General features: G+C 35.6%; 1 protein-coding gene across 2 annotated transcripts in view; it reads right to left on the reverse strand.

Annotated features, from left to right (window-relative positions):
* Window positions 1-22,932, reverse strand: part of STS (steroid sulfatase) — a 200,872-nt gene that overhangs the window by 57,460 nt on the left and 120,480 nt on the right. The window lies entirely within an intron of this gene.

A 22,932-nucleotide genomic window follows, 5' to 3' on the forward strand; every position in this document is an offset into this window, starting at 1 on the left:
ATTTTAATTACCCCAATATCTCTAGAGAGACAAACTGTCTGGTCTTATCTTGCTGATGACATTATCCTTCTGAAGGCAGAAAAACACAAAAGAGGATCAACTATTCTTGGTATGATACAGGGAAAACTTAACTGAAGAAGAAACAGAAGCATTGAGGAAATGTTTTCATGTGGTGCTTACATTCTCGATTTGCCAGAAGTATTAAAACTGTTATTAAATAATTATTAAAACTATAATTCACCAGTAGCTATTGTTCTCTAGAGACGTAATTATTACATTACTGCTAATGACAAAGATTTTTCCTGTTTCTTGAAAGGTCCTGCTTATGAACTGCAGGAAATAAGAACATAATAGATTGACTATTTACAGTACATTATAATTGAAGGGGGCATTTTTGAATTCAAGTAATCAAATCAAATGAAACAAAGGTGCTTTATTCTTGAAAAAACTAGGAGAAGTTTGTGGATATGGATAATCTGGAAAGGGACTGTTTACTATAATGTCAAGAGTGAATTATACAGTTAGTATGATGTCCTTGGGATAGGAAATTGTCAGCTTGCCCCTCAAGAAAAGTCCACAAAGCAATGTTATTCAGATGTCATGGCAACCAGATATGCAAGATAAAATAAAGACTTAAGTTCAAGGATCAGATTATCAAGCACATTCTTTAAAAGTTCTGAGATAGCTGTACTGGTAGCTGTAAATACAACATTTCTGTTCTAGCATCATCCAGTTAGCATCATTACTGAATGATGAAGCAGGGACAATATGACTCATTAGCATCACTTTTTAATATTATTTACAAGAAAAAAAATTAAAACTTACTTTCTGATTCTTGTGTACCACAGTTCATGTAGTAACAAAAGTACTCATCTCCACTCCAAGCAAAATAAACAAAAATTACTTACATTCCAACCCATGTCTTAACATGTTTATTTAGTTGTTTGCTAAAGAATCCAAGTGAGGAAAAAAACAAGACTCTCAAGTTATATTTCATTATGAAAAATCTTTTAACATAGCTGGAGATTATATGGCCTCTGCAGAAAAAATATACAGCTGCATTGTTCACCCAAAGATAAAACTAGTTTCAGGAAATACTATATCTTTGAAGAGATGCAAACAGAGTCCAGGGGTGGTGTGAAGAACTTAGTGTTACCTTGTTACAATAAATTCAGCACTCCCAAAGTTTCACTGTATTGTTTTCATTGTTCAATTGTGTTTATTTTGGAGTTTAGATTTTTAGGGGAGGTGAATGGATTAAGATTACATTAAAGGGGTGTGTGATGGCAAAATGTTTGGGAATTCCTGTTGTAGGTGAACTAGGAATACATTAGCTCAGCAACTAAACAACAAGAAAAATGTTGAATAACAGTTCTAATTGGTGGGATGAGAACACAGATTATCCCTAAAGTAGTTTCAACATCCCTTACAATGTTAACGACTGGCTGGTTACAGAAAGTATAACCCCTTCCATTCCCCCCAGTTAGTTAGCAATGAAGAAATTTCTTGGATCAAAAGCGAAGTCTTAAAGAAAAATCAGAAAGTCCAGTGGCCTTTAAAATAAAAGCACTGATTGAATAAGAACCTCCATAGACAACTTTAAACAGTGCAAATGAAAAAGGTGCAAAACATTAAAAAATCTGTTTTACAGAAGAATAGAAGAATGTGGCCAAGAAAGTAATTTCAATGTGAAATCTCTCCAGTTGGATAGCAGCACTGTATTTTAATTGTCTATGTCAGTTTAAAAATCTTTGCTAGTATAGTTGTAAATCACACTTTCCAATCTTAAAATTCCTTCTGAACTACCTGTACTTCAGACATCCTAATGTCCAATATCTGAATATTTTGCAGCATGCTTATCAGAGATCAAGCTGGTTTTCTCATAGATATAGTTTGATACTGCAGACTGGACTTTATTCTAAATACAATGAGGAAAATAATCACTTCTTCCCTTCTAAAATCATTGCAGAAAGACAACATCGATATGGCCAAAGTATATATACAGATGGGTTATATATATCAGGGGTCCCCAACCACCGGTCCGCGGACCGGTACCGGTCCGTGGAACAAGTCCTACCGGGCCGCTGGCTTTCTGGGCGCCGCCATTTTGTTTTGATGAAAAAGTGCGTCCGGTGAGCTCATCGGAAGCACTTTTTCATCAAAACAAGATGGCGGCGCCCAGCTGATGTCGGTACCGGGCCACGCCATAAAAAAGGTTGGGGATACCGGGCTGCGGCGTAAAAAAGGTTGGGGATCACTGATATATATGTTTTCTGTATTGAATTATTATTAAGAGGCATGAAAAAAACTTAACTTTGAAGCAGATCCTCCATTAGTTTAAATTACTTTATTTAAATCTAAATTATGGGGTTTTCAGTAGCCTGTAAATGGTGCAACAGTTTAGCTCCGTAATGTTTGCAAACCTCAGTAGCAAAGTTGAATGTTGTTTTCCGTTTAAAAATCAATATTTTCAGTTCTTGACTTTCATAATAAATGGTGCAAGATTATAATCTACCAAGAAGCATTGGAAGTAAATATTTTTGCAACAATACATAATTAGTCATTATTATTCCCATTGCAGGGAAAAAGGACAGAGAGAGACACACTCTTCATGGGGAAAAATGAATACTCTACTGCAATAATAGAATAATGAAAGCATTTATTTTGTCCAAAAATAACTCCCAAATTTTCAAAATATAAGAAAAAGTACTCTGTCTACCACGTATTCTTTTGTAAGAAAACTCTCCTTTGAGGTACATTAATTCTGCAACATTCCTGTTCTATCAAACTGACAATGACAAAAGAGAACCCTTCTTTTCAAGCATGCAAATTCAGATAAATCATCTTTAACTTTTTTATGGTTCTTTAAGAATTTGAAACCTGCCGACATATGCACAAAAGCTATTTCTAGGGCATTCTGATTACAAAGAACTCAATGTTTCTGACATGCTGAGCACAAAGTTGTGAGAATAAATCCTCTTCAAATACTCGCTGAATCTTTGCAATCCATATATGCATTTAAAGATATTGAACAATTTATTGATGGCTACATCAGTGTGAATGATTTCCCACATCAGCTGCAAACATGTAGGAGAAAATTGCATGATGAAGCAGTGAAGAAGAAAAATGTATGAAAGAGAAAAACACAATAGTAGTCTATCTGAAGACTTCTGCAGTATAGATTATTAAAATGACAAAGGGCTACAATGCTGCTTCATTACTACAGTTGTAAAACACAATGCCCTTTCCTTTGTACCTTACTAAGATTTTTGTAAGTTGTTTACAGATGTAGGCTGCTTTCAGGTGAAAGCTTTCTACTGATTGCAGGAGCAACTTCATTTGGGATTTCTGCAAAAATAAAAAATCAAGGTGGCAGCTACAATCACACAATTGAAGCTCCACCTTTTTAATGTATGTTTCATGTCTGTAATGCATGTAAAAGGCAATGATGCAATGATGTATTTTTTTAGTTGGATTTTTATTGTTGTAAGCAACCCGGAATCACTGAGAGTGAGTTGGGTGCCCATATAAATTTAATTAACAAACATACATGCAAATAAATAAATATTAATATCTTTGATACCCCCTTTGATTACCCCTGAGTAGGATTATCCCCATGCTATACATACAACTAAAGGACCACCATTACTAGTTTCACAAAAATGTTTAGATATGGTTGTTTAACTAGTTTCCTGAATGAATAAAAATTTTCTGGGTTTGTCTGCATAAGAACCCAGAAGCTAATTATTTGGTTTTCAAATGTATTTATCTAAACATCAAAAAGGTGGGGGAAGATGGAGGAAGAGGAGATATCTGACCTACAGTACAAAAGATTGATTTTTCACTGCTTTCTTAACAAATGACTTGAACAAAATGTTGGAATTAGACTCATAAACAGAAATGTGTGTGTATTTGTGTATGAAAGAGAGGGAGAGAGAGGGAGAGAGAGAGAGAGAGAGAGATCACTCTTTTTGCACAGACTAGAAATAAGTGATAATATTTTAATACTTCCTAATAGTTCTTTTTAAAAGAAAGATATTTTTGTCAATCTATTCAAAAAGCAATTAATCTAATCTATATCTGGAAACCACTAGATTAGGACATCATCTCTACCCCATTCCTTGTTTTTTTTCAGTTAGTAGGAAATTTAGCTTGTTATCAGATGTGGTTTCTACTTACCAATTGTTAATTATAATCAATAATAATAGACTGGTCTCCTGCTAAAAATGAAGGAGATGAAACTTTATATGCATTCATGGCAGCATAGCATACATATATACCGCTGATGCCAGTGTATTAGTTTAAGAGTTTTTGACACTTTTATGACAATTAACTTCAGTTAGGAACAACAGATGTAAATGAATGTTGAAACAGAGTCAACATATCCATGTGTTATATCTCTCAACATTAGAAATGATTTTCATTCAAGGAAATTAGTAGAACTTGTAGACAGTGAATTATCTTTGGGAGAGCATCAGTGACACTAGGTAAGTGTCATGGTTTGACAATTGTTAAATGAGTCAATACACTGCTGAACTTTCAAATGAATCCTGACATGTACATGCTATTTTTTGTTAAGATAATTAATAATGCATCAAAACTTAAGCAGTTTCACCATCTTAATCCCCAAGTTCTTCACTGCTACCTTTGAAAAAAAAGCAATTGCAAATCTATTGCTCAAGGCAGAGTGAAACTCATTCCACAATAGGTATATTATCCTGAGATTTGAAGTAACAATTTCCTATTTAATTGCAGTCTATTTTTTCTTAACTAGCCCAGAGAAGCACTATGTCTCTGGAGAAGTCATAGTACCCCAAATTCACAAGAAACAAAAACTTTAAAAAATTAGTATTATTAAGTAGTTAACAGCACATTGATGAAGATTAGCTCCAAAACTGTCAATGATCTCTGCAATTTCTCAGGACAATTCCACAGTGTAGGCTAAACTGCTTTTTTCTGCTGCTGCTGCTGCCGCCGCCATCTGCTTCTTGAGCAACTTCAGAAATTCTATTCTGGATTGTAGTGGTTTAGTAACAGGCTGGGTTGATGCTCAGTTTGGAGTAGGACCACTGCAATACTTTGTCATTCTTCTTATCCTTCCTATTTGAGTAATCTGGTTTTTCGACTCCTGTAAGTCCATGGCAATTCTGTAACTAGGAAGAACTGACAGCTCTTCTTTAGAAGAACAAAGCAGCATCATTTCTATGATACAGTTTAAATATTATAAAAAATAAAGGGAAGAGGAGCTTTGCAGTAGGAGATGGGAAAGCAGTAAAGCATGCTTCACCCCACCTGGGCATAAACTAAAAAGGAGCCCACTAGCATATGTAATGACTAAATAGGACATAAACTGGGATAGTTTATTGACTTCATGAGCTAATGTTGGATAATGTTTCATGAAGATGATGATGATTTTATGATGTTGATTAAAATTGTAACGGAACTTACCAATCCAATAAGTCAGAATCAAAACACTGTCAGAGAAGCAACAAACTGCTGGAGGGGAAGACACATACCAAGCCTGTGGATAACCAGAAATGGGTCTTCTGCTAGAACAGAACGAAGCACTGGATACTAGCCAGTCTGAACAGCTTAAGATGGCTTAGGTCAGAAAAAAATGCATTTTGAATTTAGGGGGGAAAATATGGTAATAGAGTACATTCTTAAGACTTAGCAAACAGTGAGTGTCCCTATTGGTGATGATTCAAAGAAAAAGTATGGAACTGCCCATAGAGAATTTAAATAGCATCTTAGTATCTTCTATTATGCAGCAAATGAAAACATATGAAATGTTATTTTTGTCATCAGCACATTGTCATTTCATTTATTCTGTAAATGTATTCAATGTAAGTTTAAAATAGATTAAATTATGAGATAATGAACAATATTATATACTTAGAAATTCATTAGGTTTTATGTTTACTGAATGAATTTTTCCTTATGCATAAAGGAAGAAAATCTTATAAAGTAAAGAAACTCCTTTAATTATATATCCAACAAAAACAAGACTGACATTTCCTTCTTTGGTACCAAAAAATAATTGATGTTGAAAGGATATAAATAATCAATGAAGTTATAACCAGCTTTTCAATCATGTACATTAGTATTTGAAATAATCTGTATATAAATATTCAAAACATCCAAAATCAGTAGAATTGGAATGTCAGTATGGGATAAGTGAGTAGTAGGGAATGCAAACCACTTTTGGTCTCACAAATCATTATAAGATCACATTCTTAAGTAATGTGGCTTTGAAAAAATATGGTTTCATTTTGGTTTTGTTTATGATATTTCCTTTGGTTTTATGAAATTGGCTCTAGATGTGAATTAGTTCTGCTTGTTATAGACAATTTTGGACTACTGATAAAATCACTTAAATTGATAGAAAATTATGATTATTGTTATAGAACTTCCTAAGTACACATTATTAAAGGAACCTTAGTTTATAGGATTAAAGTATATTGGAAATTCATGCAGTAAAGAGAAATTCTGTAATATCCTCAGTGTCACTTTGATTTGATGAAACTGCTAATAACTATTTCTGGAATAAAAGATACCTATTATGAGAATCAAGTTAATATCCTTTCAAATTCAATTGACAGCTTTTATTTAGTAAATTATACTGTGCTCACTTACTAAGCAGCTCTGGATGGTATATAATAGCCTCCATAAAAAGCAACTCTAAATCTTAACAGGTATAAATCACAAATGCTGAACAAGGAACATTAAAAAGTTTTGGAAAATAAATATGTTTTGATTCCCTTCTAACTGGTTCATTCAAAAAGACAATTTATTCTCTAGCCCTACTGATCAAAATTACACATGAGATCTCTCATAGAACCCCCAAGCAATGGTTGTCAGCAGCATGAAAGACCAGGATAATTTTCAAAGAGTCAAAACAGAAATCTTATAATGTCTCTATCTTAAAGTGCTTAGACCTTGTGTTAGTGCCCAGAATCAATGGGAAGAAAAATTATTAATGTTGTTAATAGTGTTGTGCATCACATTTGACCATACTTTGTATTCCAATCAAAACAAATTGCTTTGTTATAGACATAGAATAAATCTATGATTTATTCAAGTAAAAACAGAATCCTCCAAAGCAATGACATTTGAAACAGGATTTGTTTGTTTTTTACTTATTTAATGTTCATATTATTTAATGTTCACTCTTTGTTGCATAACATATTAAGGAGCAAGTTCAGGAAATTGTTACCAGGATGATAAGGAATCAGGAAACCAAGTTCTATGAGGAAGACTTAATGGAAATGTATATGCCTATCTTACTGAAGAGATAGCATACCATTTTCAAATATCAGAAGGATTTCAAAGAAACAGCTTATTCTTTATTTCCCCAAAGGGCAGTACCAGAAATTCACCACATGTCAAGAAAAGTTTCCTGAATGTACAAACTGTCAGTCAGTGCTACAGACTGTTGCATGAAGGTTTTTGCTGGAGGCCTACAATATCTCCTGGAGAGATTATAGTGAAACCTGTAATGAGCAGGGATTTGAATAAGGTAACCTCTAAAGTCACTTATAACCTATGATTCTAGCAGAGATATTTGTATTTCTAATGTCATGGAATGGATTTTCCATATATAGTAAGATGGTGTGTTTCAGTTGTTTCTGAAGCATGGTTTTTCTTCAACATTAAATAGAAAGGCAGAAGGAAAAGAAATAACTACCTTTTACAAAGAAATGAAAGGTCTAACTACTAGCCACAGGGAATGGTATATTAAGAGCATATAATCTCAATACTTTGGAGCTCTCTATATAGTGAGTACAGGAACCTTTTGATAATACCATAATTTTAGGGTGGGTAAATTTTTGGGGGGATGGGTGGCAGGTAGTTTTTCCATACCGTGTTCCTCATAAAATAAGGCCAGGTCTTATTTTTTTTTGAGCCCCCCAAAAACGGCTTTTCCATCTTTTCGGGGGTGACTTAATTCTCCCCCTTGCATCCTCACCTAGAGCACCCCATGGGTAGCCATGCCTCGCCACCAGCCTCTCCTAATTGGCGATCATGGCAGAACGCGGAGAGATCCCTACTCCTGCCAAGCACCTTTGCTGCCGACCCAAGACCTTCGGCACATGCCACTGTTGCTTTCCCTTCTGCCCATGCCACCGCTGCATTTGGAGCTGCCGTTTCTGCATTTGGAGCGCCACCACCACTTGGAGCACAGCCACCATGTTTGAAGCTGCTGCCGTGTTTGGAACGCTGCCGCCATTTGGAGCACTGCCACTACATTTGGAGCTTCCACTTCTGCATTTGGAACTGCCGCCACTTAGGAGCGCTGCCGCCATTTGGAGAGCTGCCGCCGCTCCAAATGCACTCCAAACAGCAGCGGCACTCCAAACATGGAAACGGCAGCTCCAAACATGGCAGCGGAACAGGCAGAAGAGAAAGCAACAGCGGCAGGCACAGAAGGTCTCGGGTCTGCAGCAAAGGTGCTTGGCGGGAGTAGAGAGTCTCCATGCTCCGCCAAGATTGCCCGTTAGGAGCAGCTGGTGGCAAGGGGCATTCCTAACAACATGGGGCGCTCCTAACAACAAGGAAAAGAGTTGGCCACCACTGCTACTTTCTACATCAATTTTTTTTCAGTCATTCATTATGACAGTTTTAATATTTCAATTGTTGTCATTCTTTGTTTTAAAAATTCAGCCACCAAAAGACAATGTCATATTGTATGCAGTGAACTCCAACCTAAAGTGGTGATCCATTATTATGTGTGTGTATATGTGTGTATATGGATATGGTGCACATTAAATATAACTGTGTAGTCCTGAATAGCTGTGAGATAATTAAATAGCAATTTTAGACAAATATTGTAGAAGTGTGTAATACATGCTCAATTCTACATGCAACTGACAAGAAAGAGGTGCAGGTACATTTATGATAGTTGTTTAATTGATTTGGTATACTACATATAAACAAACAAATGAGATTTCTAACTTCTCAGCTCTAGGCAATGGCAAACCGCATCTTGCCAAGAAACCTCAGGGACTGGTCTAGGCAATTGCTAGGAATGAATGCTAACTCAGAAGCACACATATAAAAAGTCATTAGTCAGAGGTCAGTACCATCTACCTTTAGTAAGATTGACATAGCCATATATGAGCGGCATTGTCATAGTCAAATGTTTGTATGTGCTAAGCTTTTTTAGGAAGTGACACATCATGGTGACTTTTCCTGCCTCTGTCATTTTTCACCCTCTTTTTCTCACAAAGTAGTTGGGCTGCACTAGAAAAGCAATTCAACCAGCTGAATCACATAACCAAGCATTGTAAATTAGGTAGGTTTGAAATATAAGGAAATTTCTGCTCCATTCTCAGTTGAAAAAACCTACCACTCTCATTCTTTACAAATGAATTATAACAAAAGGAAAAACAAAAAATCTGGTACTGAAAATCATTGACTGTCCCAGGCCTGTGGTGATAGATTTCTAGTCAGTTTCATTTCCGATTCTATCTGGGCTACTCTGAAGAAGTTTGTCATCTTAGTGGTTGGGGACACAAAAAGACAAACCTCTCTCCAATGGGTTAACACAGATACAAGGGAGCGAGAGATGGAGGGAAGGAAGGGAGGGAGGGAGGAAGGGAGGAGGGAGAGAGGGAGGGAAGGAGGGAGGGAGGGAGGGAGGGAAGGAAGGTAGGCTTACATACCATAATAGGGATAAATGAGGTCAGTTTCCAGTCCTGCCAAAGTTGTGAAACTTCTTTCAGTGAGGAACAGGATCTGGAAATGCCCTCTAAAATTGCAAATAATTCTGAATAATCTATTTGACCTTCATGATACTACAGGAATATTTTGGAAAAGAACTGAGAGTAAAAGTTTATTTAAGGGAAAATGTGGTGGTTCTTAATATTATCGTTTACATGTTTGGCAAGCTAGTGTGTAATAACAAAATGACCCCAGAAATAAGTTTTTACTAAGTGTCAGTTAGAAATATAATTAGTTTCTTCACTTTTAATTTCAGCTGGGAGGGCTTATGGAGATAACTGAGACATTTTTTGAGTTAGGTTATTTGGGAACTGGAAATAGTCCTTGGGATTGTTAGTACTTCTACACGCCTTAATGGTTGGTAAAGGAGATGGCACATGGATGGGTCCAGATATGATTAATAACTTACTGTAGGTGGGAGTGATGCCACCTGCCTCAAAGGAGAAGGTGGCATGCTCCCTTCTTTTTTTTTTTTAATAAAAGTTTTATTTAAGTTTTCACAAAACATACAAATACAAATAAAATATCTTTTTTTGAGAACAGCGTGGCCCCGGGTTATCACTTCTCCATACAGACATAAACTCAATACATATTTATCTTATACATTCTAATCCATATCTTATAATTATTTTTGCAATTTTTTCAATAGATTTTCCCTTTCTTTACTTCCTATAACCTTATTTTAAATTATCTCATTCCTTTCTTAATTCAATTACATATCTTTTTCTAATTTTTAAAATCTTTCTAATCAATGTTTTTATACTTTCGTCTGTCCTGTTTACAGTTTCATATTATCTTTTCTCATGAAACAAATTTTCCCCTGTAATTACTAGACTGGAGTGTAACACCTGTGTATCTTTTTTCAAATCTTATTTAAAAATTTAAGTTACACCTTTACAGTTATAACATTCATTTTCTAACCTCTATTTTATAACACATACCTATTTTCAATCAAATTCTGCTTGGTACATTCCCTTAAAATACACGCTAAATTCTTAAAAGAAAAAAGTATATATATGTATATGTATGTATGTATGTATATATATATATATATATATATATATATATATATATATATATATATATATATGTATAACAATAGTAAATGGGATAATTATTCTATTCAAGTACAACTCTGCCATTAATATTAACAATCTTTTACATTTCTATTTCTTTTAACAAACATTACCTAGTAATATCAGTTGTCTTTCACTTTAAAATATTTCATATTTTACTTATTACTGTCTTTAAATAAAAAACCAAACAATAATTATTAACAGTAGTCAATAAAGTTATTATTCTTATTCAAGTTCATCTTGTCAACTGATAAAAATCTTCCATGTTTCTTTTCAGTTTTTTTAAACGTTCTTTTTAAATCATTGAGAGCCTTATTCTCTTTACAAACATTCCACTGCACATCAATATAAATTTTTTTCTATCACTGGCATGCTCCCTTCTTAAAGAGGCCATTTTTTGATCCAACTGTGCTGGATAACTTTTGTCTAGTCTTTAAGAAGATGATTAATGCACAACTTTATAAACCCTTGGATGAACTGGATTATTTAGACCTATTCCAGTCAGGTCAGCCATTGTGAACGGCATCTGGAAGGTTCAGAATGGGGGCAGGGCACCTTGCCTTTTTCATCTCTTTATGGCTTTCAAGATAATTGTCCACAGTATTCTTCTAGACTTGCTGCAGGGGATGGAGTTGGATGCATTATTTTGAAGTAGTTCTCCTTCCTCTATTGCCAGTTCTAGTTGGTATTGATGAGGGACAGAGGTTTTATTTTATTTTTATTTTTTATTTATTTATTTTGTCAAGCAATTATAAGATAGTTATCCATAGTTATGGATACATGAAATGGATAAATATAAGAAAAATAAAAAAGAAACAATAGGACAGGGACGGTAGGCATGTTGGTGCGCTTATGCACGCCCCCTACAGACCTCTTAGGAAAGGGGTGAGGTCAATAGTAGACAGTCTAAGGTTAAAGTTTTTGGGGTTTGAGGAAGAAACCACAGAGTCAGGAAGAGTATTCCAGATATTTACCACTCTGTTGCTGAAGTCGTATTTCCTGCCATCAAGTTTGGTGCGGTTTACCTTGAGTTTGTATCTATTGTGTGCTCTTGTCTTGTTATAGTTGAAGCTGAAGTATTCATTGACAGATAGGATATTGCAATGTATAATTTTATATACTATACTTAGATCGGAGCAAAGGCGGCATAGTTTTCTAGGTCTAGAATTTCAAGTCTGGTGGCATAAGGTATTCTGCAACGAGTAGAGGAGTGGAGAACTCTTCTTGTGAAATATTTCTGGACTTTCTCAACTGTGTTAATATCAGAAACATAATGCAGGTTCTAGACTAATGTGGAGTACCAGATAGTTTGACCCCCTTTTCATTCTTCTTTAAGATCTATATGAAATTGTTGCAGAGATTATCTGACAGCATGGGATGTAGTTTCATTAGTATATAGTATATATTTCCATACCTTGCTGGCCAGGTGATGCTGCTCTGGTATTGATCTAATGCCTGAAAGTTGTAAGAAACCAACTTTGATACAACCCTAGCAATGGTTGATGGAACGGCTCTTGGTTTTTGGTCTTGCTGGAATCATCTTTGCCTCTTGCCAAAGTTCTACAAAGTTGAACAGGAAGAATATATGGTCAAGGAGCTTTGAACAGATTCATCTTATTTGCCAGTTGAATCCATTCTGGAAACAGGGACCATTGCTCACGATCATACCATTGTCACTTCCCAGTTGTATTACTGCTGTGTGCTATACACGGAACTACCCTTGAGAACCATTCACAAATATAAATTAGTTTAAAATGCAATGATGCATGCAGCTCGGGGCACTCCATGGCTTGACACATTACAATGGTACTGCATGCCCTGCACTGACTTCCAATTTATTTTTGAGTGTTGTCAACCTTAAAGCATGGGTGGCATTGATATAAGCTCTTGATGGGACTCCTTCTTTCAGAGGATATCTGCCTGTTCCACTAGTCAGTCAGGGTGGGCACATTCTATGTCCCTTTTCTTAAATGTTGTTATCTGGTGGGACCTAGGAAGCATGGTTTATGAATATCAATCCCTGCCCTGTGGAACACTTTCCTCTTGACATCCCTACATTACTAGACTTCAGGAATGCTTTATTTAAGGCTTTCTCCCTAGGCTTGGGTAAGGTTGAGGCTGGAGACCTAAAGATTTATAAATTAAGGCACTGAGATTTTTATTTTTTTATAATTTTATTACTGTTGCATGGTAATGCTACATTAGATGGGTGGTCATAAGTAAAATGATAGATGGATGGATGGATGGATGGATGGATGGATAGATAGATAGATAGATAGATAGATAGATAGATAGATAGATAGATAGATAGATAGATAGACAGACAGACAAGGGATAGACAAGGGGGGAGGGAGGAGGGAGGGAGGGAGAGAAAGATCATAGATAGATGATAGACAGATGATAGATCCATGATGGAGATGATGGAGATACATAAAATTGTTCCAGCCTTGAGTCTTGTACTTTTACAACAGTTCAAGATGTTGAAACACTATGTATATAAATGAAAAAAAAATTAAGATACACTACTCACAATTTCATTTTAGTCCTAACCTTCCAAATACTTGATAGCCAGAAACATAAATCGTTGTTTCTGTGATAACTATAACAAATTTAAATTGATAGTTAACAAGCAAAATGCCAGAGTGAATGGATTATGGTATCTATTGGAAGAAAAAAAAGTATGACAAGCCTTCTTCCATAACTCCTATCTGTAATTAATGTTAACAGCTAATATACATTTTAGAAAATCTTAATTTACTACTGGCCAAACTCTGTTGTTTAAAATAATTTCTCTTCATGACCCAATTAAATTTTTGGCATACAGAATGATGATTGCAAACAAATTGCTTGACCTATATAATTGAAGGTCTTTTTCAAAATTTATGTCAATAATATATTCCATAATTCTTTCAAGAGCATGCCACTTAGTATAATTTCTTATAAATGTAAGCTACAATCCACAGTACATTTATTCTAGATCAGTGCTATTTCCACCAATGTTACTGTGTTATACTGTGTGGATTGTAAACAGAGTTGTTTGGTTCTACCTTGTCATTATCTGCCTATATATTAAAGGACAGCCTCTAGCTCACTTTCTACTTTCTCCACATACAGCACAGTCATTAACACCACATAATGTTACAGATTCTGATTTTAAAAACAAAACAAAGGAGAGATGCAATTAATATCTCTAAATTCAGAAGGCTAAATGGAAAAATACACTGAGAGTTCTCAGTGAATATTCATGTAGGTGTATATATATTTGATAATATAAAAATCCTAGTTCACACTGAGAGTTTACTTCTAATAACAACTCTACTTTTATTATTAATTCATCTCAAATTTTTATCAAAAAGTGATGGATGGCAAGAGTTGTATTAGTAAGATGAAGACCACCTAAGGCAATGTACACAGAGGTGTAATCAACTTAAATGCCTACAAAAAGCTTCTTTAATTTTGTGATTGGTATAGCAAGGAGGGAGACCACATTAATTAAAAAATAAAGAATGTATTGTTCTCTGGTATGTTCCAATGCTGATTTATTTAAAGCCAAAAGGAGTGGTGGTGTAATCTTCTTGCACATTCCCATACATACAGTTGTTTAAGTTTTGGGAAAACACTTTTGTCATTGTCATGAATTTCCAGAAAAGGCAGAAGGCCATCTAGCTTCCAGGGTCACCATCTCATGACAGTTTTTCATTGAAAGATAATCAAACAGGATTGTTCTTCCACTGCATAAATCTAATTACTTCTGAAAGGACCAGCATTCAATTTTGGCAATCATCTGAATGAAGATGGCTGGAACACCAAGGTGGTCCTTCAGCAAAGTAATGTTTCTTAAAAGTGTGATGAATGATGAGCTGACAATGAATTGTTGCACTTTTAAGATGTGGTTGATGGAGAGGTTCTAGGTTTGATTCCCTATTCCTCACAATCTCACTAGAATTTTAAAGTAACCCAGACAAGGACATTAATCAAATGTTGCCAATCTATTATCTATGATTGATTTTTGCAAAGTCATTGTCAAATGGCAATAGATGCAGTGTTAGTTTTCTTAACCCCTATTACAATTCTTTAAAAAGTTTTGGAAATAATGAAAGTGACTGCAAACTACTAATATAAAGAAAACAGCTTTACAAATTCTTATTATTATCCTGAAGCAAAAAAAATTCTTGGCTTAACACAGGGATGTAAAACTCGTGGTCTGTGGGCTGGATGCGTCACACACTGGCCACGCCCAGTTTAGCAAAAGGGGGAAAAGTTGCAATACAACATGATGTGTCATCGCAAGTTTGACACCCCTGGTTTAACACAATACTGATAATTCAAATAATTATTTTCTAGAATACTCAAAGGTGACCTTAAAATATTGTTTTCTTACCAAACTCTCTTAAATTAAATATAATACTACAGCACAACTAAATTGCTTGCATATAAAGTGGTTGGTACTAACTCTTGGATCGTCTGCTTGTATTTATTTTAGTACTATAATATTTTGATTTATGATAAAAAAATAGAAGAGTCTATATTATTATAGAACAAATTGTATAATCAAACAAGTAGTGTACATTCAACTTACTAGTGCTGAATTATAAATATTGTATAATGCCTTCTAAACCCATAACTAAACCTTATGGATATTGTAGCAGCAAGTCATATGTCAGAGACAGGACTCAAGACCACGGAAAAGGTGGAGGAAATCAGGTTTATTGCGCAACACGTTCAGAGCATTAGCATGACAGATTCTGAACACCCAGCTGCATCTGGGGTGGTTTTTTATACCCAGAATGACCTCAGCATAGGTCTGGGCGTTTACCTTTAACACTTTCACAAATTACGGTCAACTGATTATACACGCATCTTAGGACAGATAAATGCAATATCCTGTGTTACGGCAGGAACACAAAAAGAGGGTATGTTTTTCTTGCTTATTCTGTTATCTTACACCAACAGTAATTTTCCATTCCCATCCTTAGTTGCAAGAGAAGCAGAGCTTTACTTCCTTAAAATATAAGTTCCTTAATTTCGCAGCAGACAAAATACAGAAGTAAATTTGACCTGTAGGTTTGTTCTAACTTATGACCTAGATTTCTATAATGTCCATATTTTATATGCCTTAATTGGTCCTGCTTCATCCCCCCCTTTGAAACTACACCCACATCAAGAGATTTAGTGTGCAGTTTCACATTCATCCAAATTTTGAGTAGTGGGATAAAGAGGACGAAGTTCTTCATATGTTCCTGAGGGGTCATGGGCCCATATTTTGCAATCCAGTGCTGGGGATTAGGAATGGTGATATTAACCCAATTACAGTTATACAGGGAGCAGTCTTTAGACTCCAAAGCACGTGAGATTTGCAAGTTAATCCCCCTTCCCGAGGAGATGTACGTGGCCCACAGAGCACAGCTCCAATATGGGCAGTACCTCTCAGCCACATTACCACTGCAATCCCACCTCCCCCTTGCAGTAGGATTCTAGTAGGGGCATATATATATATCGGCGTGAGAATATGTCCTATGCCAGGACAAGGATGTTCCACATGAGGTGGGCCATTGGGACACCTTGCATACATCAAACAAAAAAGTTGCTGGGCTAGTAGGTGTCAGAATCCGAGTTTGAGCAATAATTGTACCGTGGCTATCCCCCTGACTCCTAACCACCAACCATGTTTGGGCAGGTTGTACCTTGGGATCAAAGCATTCATTCCTTTGTGGGCAAATAGAGTACCAGGTTCCATTGAAACAACAGGGGGTGGGAGCCAACGTGCAGGTGTAGTGGGTACGGTATATCAAGGTAGTGCGAATCTCCCTTCCCCTTAATACCGTTTTGAGGCATGCAGTGCAATTGTTGGGACATAAGGGGTCCCGATCTAATGTAGGAGGGATCTTGCTAGCCTCGCGTTCACCCTGGGGTTTAGGAAATTTGGGCTTTGGTGCGGGGGCGTGGTATCTAGGATTTCTCCAATAAGGAGTGGGTACGATTCCACTATCCCTATAACACACAAGTCCCTGGTTTCCCATACATCGTTTGAAAGAGGCTTCCACTCGGAAGATGCCGGTGCATTTGTTCCCGATACAACCTGTAGGGGGGCTCCAGGTATCATAGATGCATTGGGGTAGACTAAAGTCTGTACAGGTTGCCGGTGTTCCTATAGTATATCTGAGGCCACCCCTTCCATTCTTACACTCAGGGTGCATCTCACATTTCTGTCCCTCAGAGAGAGCGGTGGAGCTATCCCTAGGGGCTGCTGTGTAGCACTTCTCCCCAAAATTTCCAGCACACCTTAACACTAATGTGTTCTGCATCTGGCCGTTTTCCATGGGTAACATATAAAAACAATTGGAGGTAATATTGAAAATTGTGCAAGTAGGCGGAGTCCCAACATACGCTGTCAATATCCCCTGTTTATCAACACAGCCATCACACGCTGGGTCATGTTTGTATGATGCTAACTTACGGGGTAGTCAGGTATGTTTCACCGAAACCCATGGGGATCGTAGATAGTAGCACCTTATCGTGTTATTTTTCATACATTGCCAATACTTAGTCCCTTGATATTCGCACTGGGGAAGATTTGTAATACGACAGTTAGGGGGTCTATATTCAGTATAAGTGAAATGTTTACCTGTAGGTCTTACCAAGTAGCAATCCAGACATGTTTTAGTTTCCCTAGCATTAACCATTGGTGGGGGTTCATCCTCGAAAGGGTCTGGTGAGTACCACTCTTCCATTATGTCATCATCTAGGAGCAGCGGCTCCTCTGTTACCACCTTTTTCTGCCTCAGTGTTGAATATAGGTATAGTGAATTGATTGCTTCAATATGTTTTTTTAAATAATGATGGAAGCAAGATTTAGATTATTTATCAATATTATTTAGCTATATATACCTTCTCAGCACTTAAACTTTAGCACATATCATTATCAAGGCAAAAGAAAGAAAGATATTCAGAATATTTAGAGAAATTCCCAATATTTGCAGAATGATGATAAAAACAGCTCATGAAAATGGAGCATGTTCAAGGCTTACTACAGAAGTCTCCAAACTTGGCAATTTTAAGACTTGTGGACTTCGGCTTTGTTGAAGTTGAAGTCCACAAGTCTTAAAGTTGCCAAGTTTGGGGACCCCTAGTTTAGTACATGACATCAAACTGTAGGGATGGACTTTCTACTTTTGCAACAGAATAGGGGCACCTCCATGCTATATTCTTCTGATTGCACTGTATAATAATTTATTTTTCTATGCTTTTAAAAAGATAAGCTAATGTTTTTTTTTTCTTAGCTTTGTTAGCTCAGTGGGAAATACTTATTCTTCAAATTAGAAGAATAGAAACGCATAAACATAGCATAGCATCTTTTTTATCTCATGACTTTTATCATGTTTTATCAATGTATACAGTACAAAGAAAAATTTAAAAAATAGGAAATTAAGGGAAGGAAAAAGACAGGAAAAAAGAAAATATGAGGTACAAGGGAAGAAAGAAAAAAGTGTTGACTTCGATTCTTTTTTGCATAGTACAAGATAACATTACAACTTCAACTTTCTACTTTTTACATATTAGTATATAACTAACATTTCTATAGCAACAATTCTATCTAATCAGCAAAACCAAAGTCAAAGTTTCATTTTTTTTAAAATCACAAGCACAAAATCCAGAAGTGATATCTCCCCAGTTGACAGCAGAATGGTTAAAATAAAATCTGCTGCCATTTATTTATAAGACGTGAAAAAAAGTCCTCTACCTCTCTAAAGGTAAAGGTTCCCCTTGCACACACGCGGTAGTCCTTCTCAACTCTAGGGGACGGTGTTCATCTCCGTTTCTAAGCCAAAGAACCAGCGCTGTCTGATGATGATTCCATGGCGATTCCATTTCATGAGGCTGACATGATTTTACATCTAACCAAAAAGTCCCTTTCTAAAAGTGATACCGTGTTTCTCATATAATAAGGCCGGGTCTTATTTTTTTTTGAGCCCCGAAAAAATGGCTAGGCCGTCTTTTCGAGGGTGACTTAATTTCCCCCCCCTTGCATCTTCGGGCAGGCGGGCAGCGATGGCTTGGATGTTGACCCCGGCATTGGTGGGGCACTTCATACTGGGGTCAACGCAGGCAGCACCATATCCGGGTGTGCAACAAAAGTACTTCCTAACGGCAAGCCCCCCCACCATTCCCCCCCATTTCGCATGTTTTAATATAGGCCTTAATTTGGGGGGAGGGGCTTAATTTCATTTCATGCCTATAAAACATGCTGGGACTTCCTATTGGGGGAGGCCATATTGTTGGAGAAACAGGGTAGATGAAGCCAGACATTAAATCAACTCCAACACATCTGGTACAGTACTTTCCTAGCTACTATTTATTCAGATCGGATGTTCCTCCTATTCTTTTCCATCTAATTCTGGCAGTGGTCATAAGAAAATTATGGAAATACATAGAGGCCAGGTGGAATTATGGGAATTATTTTCACGGCTGAAATCAACAACATGAAGTTGTCTTACCACTATAGAGACTTTGAAACAACAAACAACAAAGTACACTGAATATTTTTAAATAAACCAGCAAATACAAGAATGCCTTTTTCTTAGATCACATATTCAAGTACATAGAGGTTTTGAAACTTAAAAAAAACCTCTTTATGTTCTATGGGTATCTATTTTCCAGCAAGAAATATTATAAGGTAAAGTAATTCCATAAATGATTTCAAGTTTTTAAAATAGATTCAATTTCTTTCAAAGAAATACTTTTGTTTATTCTTGTTAGACATAAGGGTAACAAGTCATGGTATAGAAGACCACAAAGCGGTTTTAAATGTCTATTGCATCTATTCACTACTAACAGCAGGAAAGCACTTAGAGTTCTAGCAAGAAGAGTAAACAAACACCTAGCATTCAGTGTATCCCATGATTAAATGAAGCAAGGAAATGAAGCTGAATGAACACCCTACTTTGCAATGGCATTATAAATCTATAAACTATTGTCATGCAACTGCTTTGTAATACCAAAGCTTTGTCATATCAAATGTGTTTTTGTATTCTCTTATAGCACAATGTGGTAAACATAACCCTAACCCTAACAACTGAAAAAGCAAATAACAAAAAGAGAAGTATACTGAACAGACATACACTAAAAAGGAGAAAGGAAATGTATTGGACTTTTGAAAAGAAAAATGGTGTTTGATGTCCAACACAAAATGCAAAATTGTTATATTATTTGTAGTTCTTTAATTATTGATTACAAATAGATCTCTGATCTGGCTAATTTTCTTTGGGTTATACTTTAGTTTTTCCACTCAAATGCCATCCTCTAGTAACCACCATGTCCAGATGTTCTCAGCTTTGATCAGTTCCAGCTAGATTGAAGAGGAGGGGGGAGAGGGAGGAACAATATTTGGGAGTATAAGTGTCTCAGCTCTTACAATAGCTTATGACCTTTAGAATAAGATTTTCTGATTCTCAAAATATCTTCTTCACCTTTAAAAATCTGTACTTTTTGATTTAGGATGCTCTGCAAATACTATTTGGATGTCAAAGCTGATGTAGTATGTACAATAACATATTTTTCCTGAATGTATTTGTTATCTTTTAAATTCCTGACCAGCCTCTTTTTCACAGATACTGTTTAAGCGATTTATAAGATATTTACCACTTCTTCATTAATCCTTTCAATCTGTCTATATAGTGGTTCAAACCAATTCAGCAGTTGGTTTTAATTCTTCAAGTAGGCAAAGTCAGAAACAAACCCCAAAAGTACTGTTGGAACTCTACTGTTATAGAGTTATAATAACTGAATCTTGAAAGTCTGATTTTCCATTCTCTCCTGTTCTTCTAAAGAGAATCCAGGTGATTTTTTTCTTACCTTCTCTTCTTTCAAAATTATTGTTTACTTAACCACTTTTTCATTTGTTCTACAAGATTAACTCAATAATTCTTTACAATCAGAATCATTTATTTATTTATTTATTTATTTATCATACTGGTTAAATTTATTTGCTGTGGAGCTACTCTGGGTGGCTTACAATGGTAAAACAGAGAAAAAATGATAAAACAAAATGTAAACATAACAATAGCAAAACTATTAATAAAAGTACAATAATATGAATTAAAATATGGATGGAGGGGGAGGAGAGATGTGTGGGGTCAACTAATGATAAAATGCACCACACTGGAGGTGCACCCTATTATGTCTCCAGGCCAAGAAGCAGCGCCAGATCTTCAGGCCCTTGATGAAGGATAGAAGGATGGGTCAAATCTCATCCTGGGGACAGAATGTTCCAGAGGGCTGGTGCTACAGCAGAGACTCATTCTTGGAACATTCACACAATCGGAACTTTCCTGTTTCCACAACTAAGTCAACAATTTCAGTGTATAAGATATTGACTTTCTTCAATTTGAATAATAACTATTGATATACATTGTCTTATTTAATCTTTTTTATTTTACAATCTTTTTTTATAATACACTTTTTCAATGACACAGGTCTAGTTTACAGACATAGTTATAGTTTTGTAGATTACATAAATCCCTTTAAAATTCAGAATAATCATACTAAGATTGATAGAAGTATTCTAAGAATACAATTAAACTATAAATATGACCCAAATTTTTAAATGATTTACATTTGGCAGTTAAAAAGACTGAAAACAATTAGACTTTTAGGGATAATATACAATACTTAATTCTTTAGCATGCCTCATGCTACAGCATAAAGTGATTCAATAATTTAATATTGTTAAATTAATTAGCAGTAATACTATGAGTCACTGATCTACTGAAATACATTAATTGTCATCCTATGTTCATACTTTTCCTCTCATGAAAATAACAGAAGTGCTTGGATGAGGACAATTTATTTGCATTTAAAACATGAGAATGGAACATTCTGTCTTTAATTTTGGACAGAAAATTTTCTTGCCCCAGCTCTTGTAAATATTTAAAACATTTCTGCAAAAGGAAGATATCATTGAAAATAATATAGTAGGAATAAACTATTTCCATCAGTTTAAGGACCATGCAAAGCTTTTTGTAGCATATGAAGAGCTACCTTCTAAGACTGTGGGGTGGGAATTGTTTTCTGAGTACACTTTAGGTGAGTGTGGATGTGGATGTGGATGACTTAAAACTTTAAGTGTGGATGACTTAAAACTATCAGTCTGTCATTTATCACTTGAATTGCACCTAAATGTCCAACAAAATGAAAAACAGTTAAATTTAATTTTGACATCTAGAGGACACAGAAGGAATCTGAAGGCCTGAACTTTCTATATCTCTGTAATGTAGTATGATTTAATGGGATTGGACTATAGTAGTTACATTTTTCTATTATGCCTAATAACTGATAATACTATTATCCATTATGGTTGACTCCCAATTAAAGATGTATTTATTAAATCATGTCAGTCTGGTGATATCAGCGAAGGGAGTAAATATGTGATGAAGAATTGATCTTCTCTTTGAATAGCAATACTAATGTAGAACACTTTGTGGTAAACCTGTCCATTTAGATTATGCAATCTGTGAAGCAGAACATCCAAATGAGCTTTGAAGCAAAGCATTCAGGCCAGCTCTTTCACCTATGTAGAAACTGAACCTCTTCTTGCAACTTCATTCTGTTAAGGTTGACTTATCTTAGAGTTTCACACTCACATCAGTGTGAAGATTCCTAGGTGATTCCACCTGCATAGGGTCCATTCCTGCTAATATTTATATTTAAAGTAGGCTAAAATATCAAAAATTTGGAGCATGGCTTTATTATCTATTGATATAAAGAGCGACTGGCTTTTCAAATGTCACTTAACTACAATCTCTATTCCTATTTATTGCCTCTGCTGGCTGAACTCACATGCATTTCCAGGGCTACACTTTCTCCAGTCTTGAATTAATATGTAAAGGATTGGTCATTTAGTATTCATCCAGAAACTATATTGCTCTAAAAAGGCAGGAAGAGTTTGCAGCATATGCTTAAATAAAAGTAATTGCATCTATGAACTCCATTCAGCATTTAAATGATATACTATGCTGCAATTAGTGAAACCTAGATTTGTGCCACTGGGTAGAGTGATATGTGAGGCCCTAACCAAATCCAAATTTGATGATAGTTTAATTACTACTAAATTTAACAATTTGGCAATCAATTATAC

The sequence above is a fragment of the Notechis scutatus genome, chromosome 5 (genome assembly GCF_049901735.1).
Source record: "Notechis scutatus isolate UNSWTSFEM ecotype Mainland chromosome 5, rNotScu1.2, whole genome shotgun sequence".
Lineage (NCBI taxonomy): Eukaryota > Metazoa > Chordata > Lepidosauria > Squamata > Elapidae > Notechis > Notechis scutatus.